The sequence below is a fragment of the Sturnira hondurensis genome, unplaced genomic scaffold, assembly GCF_014824575.4.
Source record: "Sturnira hondurensis isolate 20B ecotype Veracruz unplaced genomic scaffold, ASM1482457v3 Scaffold0000022, whole genome shotgun sequence".
Lineage (NCBI taxonomy): Eukaryota > Metazoa > Chordata > Mammalia > Chiroptera > Phyllostomidae > Sturnira > Sturnira hondurensis.
In genome coordinates this window covers 4,083,304-4,091,726 of record NW_028072653.1, presented here as the reverse complement: position 1 = coordinate 4,091,726, position 8,423 = coordinate 4,083,304, and the positions used below count along the sequence as shown (strand labels likewise).

General features: G+C 43.1%; 1 pseudogene; it reads left to right on the top strand.

Annotated features, from left to right (window-relative positions):
- Positions 1–249: 249 nt before the first annotated feature.
- The window catches only part of LOC118983985 (ribosome biogenesis protein NSA2 homolog), a 166,856-nt pseudogene continuing 158,682 nt past the window's right edge, over positions 250–8,423 (top strand).

Sequence of the window (8,423 nt, the reverse complement as noted above, 5' to 3'; positions counted from 1 at the left end):
AAAAAAGCATCTGCAGATTCTTCCTAGGATCTCCAGAAAACAGTACAGCCCTTCCAAAGCCTTGATTTTTCCCAAGCGAGATCCTTCTAAGATTTCTGAGCTTCCAAACCCTATGACAACAAATTGATTTTTTTTTTTAACCCACCAAGTTTGTGGTAATCTGTTACAAAGATAAATAAAAACTTAATGCAGACACCAGTACCTGGGATAGCGGGGGGGAGGGCAGGTTATGCTATAACAAATGTAAACATGTGCGAGTGGCTTTGTAATCAGGAAACGGAAAGAGAACGGAAGAAATTTGGAGATCGTGACAGAAAAGACCTAGACTGCCTCAAACGGAGTGTCGGTGGAAACGTGGAGGATAAAGACTCCACTAGTGCGGAGCCCGAAGGAAATGAAGAGGAGTTGGAGAAAACATACTATGTCTCAGAGAACACCTTCATTGTTAGGAACAGACTGTTGGCAAGGATGCTGGACTTACATGGTGACATGCCTGCCATGCATGGGAGAAAACTCTGATATATACTACTGATATGTACAGTAGTATATATGTACAAATTTTACATATGTACAAACCTTAAATCTGTACGGCTATGGGTGAAAATGCCTTGCGGGTATGGAGACCTCAGAATATGAGCCGGTAAGGTGCGGTGCAGCATGGGACAAGGGGAGAGGGATTTGAAGGCCTTGAGCCGGACAGATGAAAAGAGACTTTATTTAGTAAATAAAAACACTGAAAACATACCTAAACGATCCACGTAAAAATGAAAAAGTTCTTGGACCTCATCAGCCATGAGGAAAATGCAAGTTAAAATCAGAACTAGACACCCTGCACCAGGTAAAAAGATTGACGATATAAAGGTTAACGAAGATGGAGAAGGATAGGAATCCTCAGAAGCAACTTTTAAGGAGTAAATTGTACAACTTTGACTTAGCAGCTTCACTCCAAAGCCTACATAGAATAGCAGCATCAGCCAGCATAGCTACCACCTGGACACAAGCAGAATGTCCATCAACAAGGGATTCGATTCCTCATTTACGTTGTGTTCACAGAATGCAGTATTACGCAACAATAAAAACGAGTGAAGTACGGCGACCCACAACAACTTGGACGTTGAACGTATACTCACGGACATATTATTCTGCTAAATTATCTGACACAAAAGACTATATGGTGTGTGACGGCCCATAGAAAGTTGGAAAACAGAACAGTAAAACCCATCCTCCAGCATGTAGGAATACACACTTAGGTGTAAACTTAGAAGGAAAAGCAGGAAGTAATTCCCATAAAAGTCAGGATGGTGATAAGCTTTGCGAGGCATCATGAGAAACAGGAAGACGGGGTACGGGGCGCAGTTCACGCAATACAAGTGGTGATGGATTCCTTGACCTGGGGAGTGGTTACACGGGTACCATCTTTGTTTTGTGCGCTTTACTGCATTTGGGTTATACTTCACGATACTGGCAAAAAGAAGGTGTAAAGCTGCAAGTGGAAAATTACAGGGCTAAAGTTCTCAAAATCACCAGAAACAATTCCGTTTACCTTGCAGTTAGTTTTTCCCAAAACAACATGTTTTTTGAGCCCGAGTCATTTTTACGCCACGCTGTAAATCGTTGCCATTGCGCCTTACAATGCACTTGAAATTATTTTCCATAAATGTGCATGTGTGTCTCTTGGTCCCCTTTTAAAAACCTTAAATCAGAAAGCAATCCAGACTTGGAAACAGCAGCGCAGAGTAACAGCACCCTAATCCATGCCACTGTGTCCTTCATCCCTGTCATACGGGACCTGGCCACTGCCGGTAAGGGCCCCTACCCAAAACAGGGAGGGCGAAAAGAAATACATTTCTTAAGCCATAGTTCTTCCACATATAACGGGCATGAATGAATGAATGATTACAGATGAACAGCATCATACTTATTTGTCCTAAAAGTTACTGCAACTAATTCCTACACATTTCACCAAATAAATATTACGTGATCATTATGATCTCTGGTAGTCGTTTTAGGTGCCCAAAGAATAAAGCCAGAAGCCTAACCCCTCTGAGGAGACCTTTAGGCATGTTTCCTTGGTACAAGGAGATGCAGTACCTGTATTCCATGTGTAAATAAGTTCAATTAACCACGAGTTTTAATTGCACAGGGAGATGAAAATTAGTTTAACAAGTCAATTAAATCATAAACATTTCAGAAATAAGAGGATGTGTTTGTAATCCAATTAGTGTGTTAATATACTAATAAATTTACTGAGGTGAATGGTATCATAAATGTATGGTGCGACATCAGAAGAGAAAAACCGTAGATCTTAATTGTCATAAAGGGAGCTTTGGCTACCGTATGACTCCATAAGTTTGGAGAAGATTCTCCATGTTAATGAGATCAAAATGTTTCTATCTAGAATAATAAATAAGGTTACTTGGTGGTTTGGCTAATAAAAATGCATCCAAGGGACAAAATAAATGACTGAGCACCGGTGTCTGCCAGATGCTAATTACACTAAGTTCCTGATGGGGGAGAATGGGACATTTTATACTACGACCAAAGAAAGCACTTTTGTATTTTAAACCCTTAGATAATCATGGGAATAAAATATTCCAGGGATAATTCTTTATTGCTACCTCATTACCACAAATTAAGCTGATATTAATATACTTGACTGCTGCTCAGCCTTAAGTGAAATCAGTTGCACTTCATAGATAACTCAAGGGAATGAACTCATCTCCTCTTTCTGCGTAATTACCTGTAATTTATGGAGCACAGAGAGAGAGAGAGACCTGTGAGCAGCCTAGTCAAGGTCGCCTCCGAAGGTTGAAGAGTGTGGTTTTCAGCCACCACCTGTCATCTGGGCTGAGGCGGCCCCCTCTCCTGCGGCCACAAGAGGAAAGGACCCCTGCCCAGTGTGGGGGTCAGAGGGCCAGACCCTCAGGCCAAGGGGCAGTACAGTATGAGCCTTACACAAAGTATGCATTTTAATGAGTGTGTAGGGTTCCAATGAAAATGCTCAAATAGATAAATAATGGGTTTTAGTGCTAATTGCAACATTTTAAATCAATTGGAATGCCTGCGGAGAGTGTTGAAAACCCACTTTGGATGAAGTCCAACTTACTTCTGCAAATCTGCCTGCTCCTCCCGCCTTCTGCTCCAGTACTCTAGGTGTCTGTAGCATCCTCTCCAGGGCTGGAGAGACCTGCTATTTCAAACCTCACCAGATCCCACTACCACTCCACTAATATGGCTCAATATTTACCTTATCCAAAAATATTCATTGTGAGGATTTCCTATTTGCTTTTATGCTTGCTTTCTTGCTTTAAAAAAAATTCAAGTGGAAAAGCATTTGGGAAATGACACGCAAGGTAAATCGCCGAATCCAGTAATGAACTGGGAGTAGCTAAATGTGAAGGGAAAAGTAATCTGGGGTTTGTCCGTGAGCACCGTTTGTGGAATTTTAGTAAAGCAAGAGTATTTCCTAAGCCAAACTCAGGAAACTCAGAGAGAGAATGATCTCATATTAATTAGTTTAACAAAGACGTCGTATGCACTTGCTTTACGCTGCCCTCTTCTAGAACACACAAGGCCCCTAATGGCCTGGGGTTCACAATTCCAAGTTTATTGCTTAGAAGACAGGTGGTAAACAAATTAACAACAAAAAATATAAACTAGGGGAAAATAAGACACGAGAAGGAAGAAAAGGAAAGTGGTGGTGGAGGAAGAGGCCACTGGAAGATATTGTAATCTGACATATTTTCAAAGGCTCATTTTTGACCACTGGATTGCAAGTGGCTATTCGTGTGAGAGCATAGGAAAGAGGACATTTAGGAGGCTACCACAATAATCTGGGTGAGAAATTATGATTGTTAGAGAACTTATTGGTGGTGCATAGAGACAGGAGGTGGGGAGGTCATGAGAAAAAAAATATGGTTGTTGCATGAGTAAGACAGCAGTAGAAGTAGTTAGAAATAATCAGAATTCTATATATATATTCAAGATAGAGACAAATGATAGAGAAGGATAGGAGGAAAAGCCAAGAGTGATAGACCAATCCAGGATTTTGGCATAAACAATTGGAAGGATGGAGTTATTCTTCACGGAGAGGGAGAAGACAAGAAGAAACAGGTTGAGACAGAGAGAAGAATTGGCTGTCAAATTGCAGACAATATACATTTAGTTCGTGATGCCAATTCACCATCCAAATGGAATGATAGAGCAGCCAGATAGATGAGTTCCTATTGGCCTCGGCTGGAGATATAAATTTAGAAATCAACAGTTTTTAAAAAGCAAGAGTCTGGATGAGCTCCCTCTGGAGTGAGAGTAAATAGAGATGGGAAAACATCCAAGGACTAAGGCAGGGAGATGAGAAAAGTAGCAAAGGACATGGAGAAGAATCTAGTTTCTAAGAGGAAAACCCAGGATCCAAGAGTGATATATCTGAGGTCAAGAAAGATGAGAACTAAGATGTGACCATTGGATTCAGCCACATGGAGGTCATTGGTGATTTTTTTTTCATCCTCACCTAAGGACATACTTACTGATTTTAGAGAGCAGAGGAGGGAGGAGGAAAGAGAGGGAGAGAAATATCGACGAGAGAGCGCAACACTGATTGGTTGCTTCTCGTATGTGCCCCAACCAGGGATTGAACCAGCAACCTAGGTGTGTGCCCTGACTGGGAACGGAATCTGTGACCTTCAGTTTACGGGACAATGCTTCAACCAACTGAGCCACACCGAGCAAGGCAACTGGTGATTTCTGACAAGTGGTTTTAGGGAAGTACTGGGAGTACAAAACTGCTGTGAGTGTGTTTAAGAGATTATGGGAGTGCACCAGGAACACCACTTTCAAGGAGTTTTGCTGGAAAGAGGATCAGAGACACAGAGCAGAAGCTGGAAAGAAATGGGAGGTCAAGAAATATGTTTCCGATATGGGAAATCACAGCAAACAGGCAGGCTGATAAAAAATAAATCAATAAAATGGAAGAGAGGGCAGAAACGACTGGGACACAAGCATCGAGGGTGTTTGTACAGAGAAACACAAGATTTCATTCCTACAAATTAAGGAAGGACAGATTACATGGGTCCAGTTGCCAGCAGACTGGCAGATGCCAGAGTGAGACCAAGTACGAATTCCTTTTCAAGCACTTCTGCTTCCTCAGTGAGAAGCTTGCTCCATTACAGGTTGAGGTTCGATGGCTTGTATGGCTTTGAACCACGACACTGAACCTCAATTAAAGCAAGAATTCAGAGCTCCAACTCCCAAAACTTCCCTGTCATGACTACCTGTCAGCATCTACCGCCCACCAAGCCCCTTCACACAGCTTTGAGTACTTACAGGAAGAAAAAAAAAAGCAGATCCAAATGGAAAAAGAAGACTCTAACCACAAGCCCTATTTTATATGATAATGCATTCACTCCATTATTCTTTCACTTATATATTCAGTATAAATACTGATCAAATAAAATTTAATGTGGTAGGCACTGAGCAAGGTGCTGCTTACCGCCTAATGAGAACAAATTGGGGATAATTCAGTTCATTACCTTGGTCTCCTGGGGAAAATATCACCAAGCAGAAAGACACTGGGCTACAGTGAGGACTCACCCACCCTCTGATAACTCGTGCAGAGGCAGAAGACGGTGCCGCCAGTCAGGAAGTAGACCGGTGAGAATACCGCAGTCCTAGGTCAGTCTGAATATGAAGTGTCCTAGCAAAGAGGGATTCAGTTCCAGTCTAAGGTTTAATGTCATGGTTCAAAGCCATATAAACAATGATATTTTCACAACAGACTTGGATCCTTTGTGACGGAGATAGAACAGGATTCTAGGTTTTAGAGTAGAGAGTCATGGGAGTTTCCACTGGACGGTTTCCATTTTTTCTCTGCAGTTACTTGTACCAAAATAACAAATCACCTTTCCGCTCTTGAATCCAATGGACACTCTGCTGTTTTCATCTCCTTTAACCTCTTAGCACCATGTAGGCTGTTCCCAATTTCTCAAAACACCCTTCTCTCTGGACTCCCCTGACATTTGACTCGGCTAGATATCTTGCTGTGCTCTTTTATTTCTTCAAAAATGGCATGCCAGTTAAAACCACAATAAGCAATTACACACAACCTGGAGTGGCTAAAATTAAAAAGATGAACACAGTGCAGTGGGTGAGAATGTGGAGCAGCTGGAATTCTCAGAACCTGCGGGGAGGAATGTAAAACAGTATAGTCGCTTAGCAAGATTTAGCAGCTTCTCAGAACCAAAACGCACATGTTCCGCACAATTTAGCGATTCTACTCAGGTCTTTACTCAAAAGGAAATGAATACTTTGGTCCATAAAGTGACTTGTACATGAAAATTCACAGCAGCATTATTTATAATAACTAACAACTGAGGAAGAAAATGGCATCATCACATGTGAGTGAAAAACTAATTGTGGTACATCCATACAATGGGGTTCTACACCACCCATCAAAAGAACTAGCCCTGGCTGGTGTAGCTCAGTGGAGTGAGCACGGGCCTGTGAATCACACGATAGTGGTTTGATTCCCAGTCAGGACACGTGCCTGGGTTGCACGACAGTTCCCAGCAGGAGACTCACGAGAGGCAACCATACATTGATATTCCTCTCCTTCTCTCCTTCCCTTCCCCTTCCCCTCTAAAAATAAATAAATAAGACTTCCACCAAGATGGAGGCATAGGTGGAAACACTGTGCCTTCTCCCACAACCAAGTTTGAATACAACAAAGGTTTGAAGAAACAAAGACACAACCAAAGGACAGAAAATTGAATTATACGGAAGTCCAACTACATCGAACCGTTCAACGGGGACGGTAAGAGGGGCGGAGCCAGCAGCGAGCAGGGTCGGGCAGGACAGGTCCCCCGACCCAGGCGCGCAGGCAGCCCGGAAACAGTTGGGGTGCGGGGCAGACTGACCGCGGGCACACATTCGTGCACAGTGAGACAGACCACGCAGGCCCCAGGGGGCGAGAGCTGACTGCGGTGGCACACTCGCATGCAGTGGGACGAAACGCGTGGGCCCGGTGATGGCAGCAACTGCAGCACCAGTGAGGGCCACGGCGGCAGGCGGCAGACAGGACGCCATAGTCCCTCTTTGACCCCGCCCCCACATACAGCGTCACAACCCAGCGACTTAGTTGCCCTGTTCTAGTGAACACTTTAGGGCTCTGATCCTGCTATGGAACAGGCACGAACATCCCAAAAGATGGTGCAAGAAGAACTCAAAGTCCCAGAGCCAATAACTCTAAGCGACCGAGAAATTGACAGCCTCTCAGAAGCACAATTCAAGACACTATTTATCAGGATGCTCACAGAACTGATAGAATATAGTCACAAATTAGAGGAACGTAGTCACAAATTAGAGGAACATATGAAGGCTAAACTAATTGAAATGAAGGGAGATGCACAGGAAACCAATAGTGATGGAAAGGAAACTGGGACTCAAATCAATGGAATGGACCAGAAGGAAGAACAAAACATCCCACCAGAAAGGAATGAAGAAATGAGAATTCAAAAAAATGAGGAGAGGCTTAGGAACCTCCAGGACATCTTTAAACGTTCCAACATCCGGATTATAGGGGTACCAGAAGGGGGAAAGAAACAGCCACGAGTGGAAAACTTATTTGAACAAATAATAAAGGAGAACTTCCCCAGTCTGGCAAAGGAAATAGACTTCCAGGAAATCCAGGAAGCTCAGAGAGTGCCAAAGAAGTTGGACCCAAGAAGGAACACACCAAGGCACATCATAATTACATTAGCCAAGACTAAAATGAAGGAGAGAATCCTAGAAGCAGCAAGGGATAAGGGGACAGTCACCTACAAAGGAGTACCCATCAGACTGTCAGCGGATTTCTCAAAAGAGACCTTACAGGCAAGAAGGGGCTGGAAAGAAGTATTCCAAGTCATGAAATCCAAAGACCTACAGCCAAGATTGCTTTATCCAGCAAAACTTTCATTTAGAATGGAAGGACAGATAAAGTGCTTCTCAGATAAGGTCAAGTTCAAGGAGTTCATCATCACCAAGCCCTTATTATATGAAATGCTAAAGGGACTTATATAAGAAAAAGAAGATGAAAAATATGAACAGTGAAAGGACAGCAAACACACAGTTATTAACAACCACACCTAAAACAAAAGCAAACCAAGAGGACAGCTAGATCAGGAGTGGAACCATAGAAATGAAGAACACATGGAGGGTTAGAAACAGGGGGGTGGGAGGAGGAGAAGGGGGGAGAAGGCACAGAAAATAGCATAGATGGTAGGTAGAAAATAGATAGGGGGGAGGGCGAGAATAGTGGGGGAAATATAGAATCCAAAGAACTTGAGACACGTGGTTATAAACTAAGGGGGGGAGAATGGTGGGGGAGGGAGGGTGCAGGTGGAGGGGAATGAAGGGGGGAGAAGGCACAGAAAATAGCAGAGATGGTA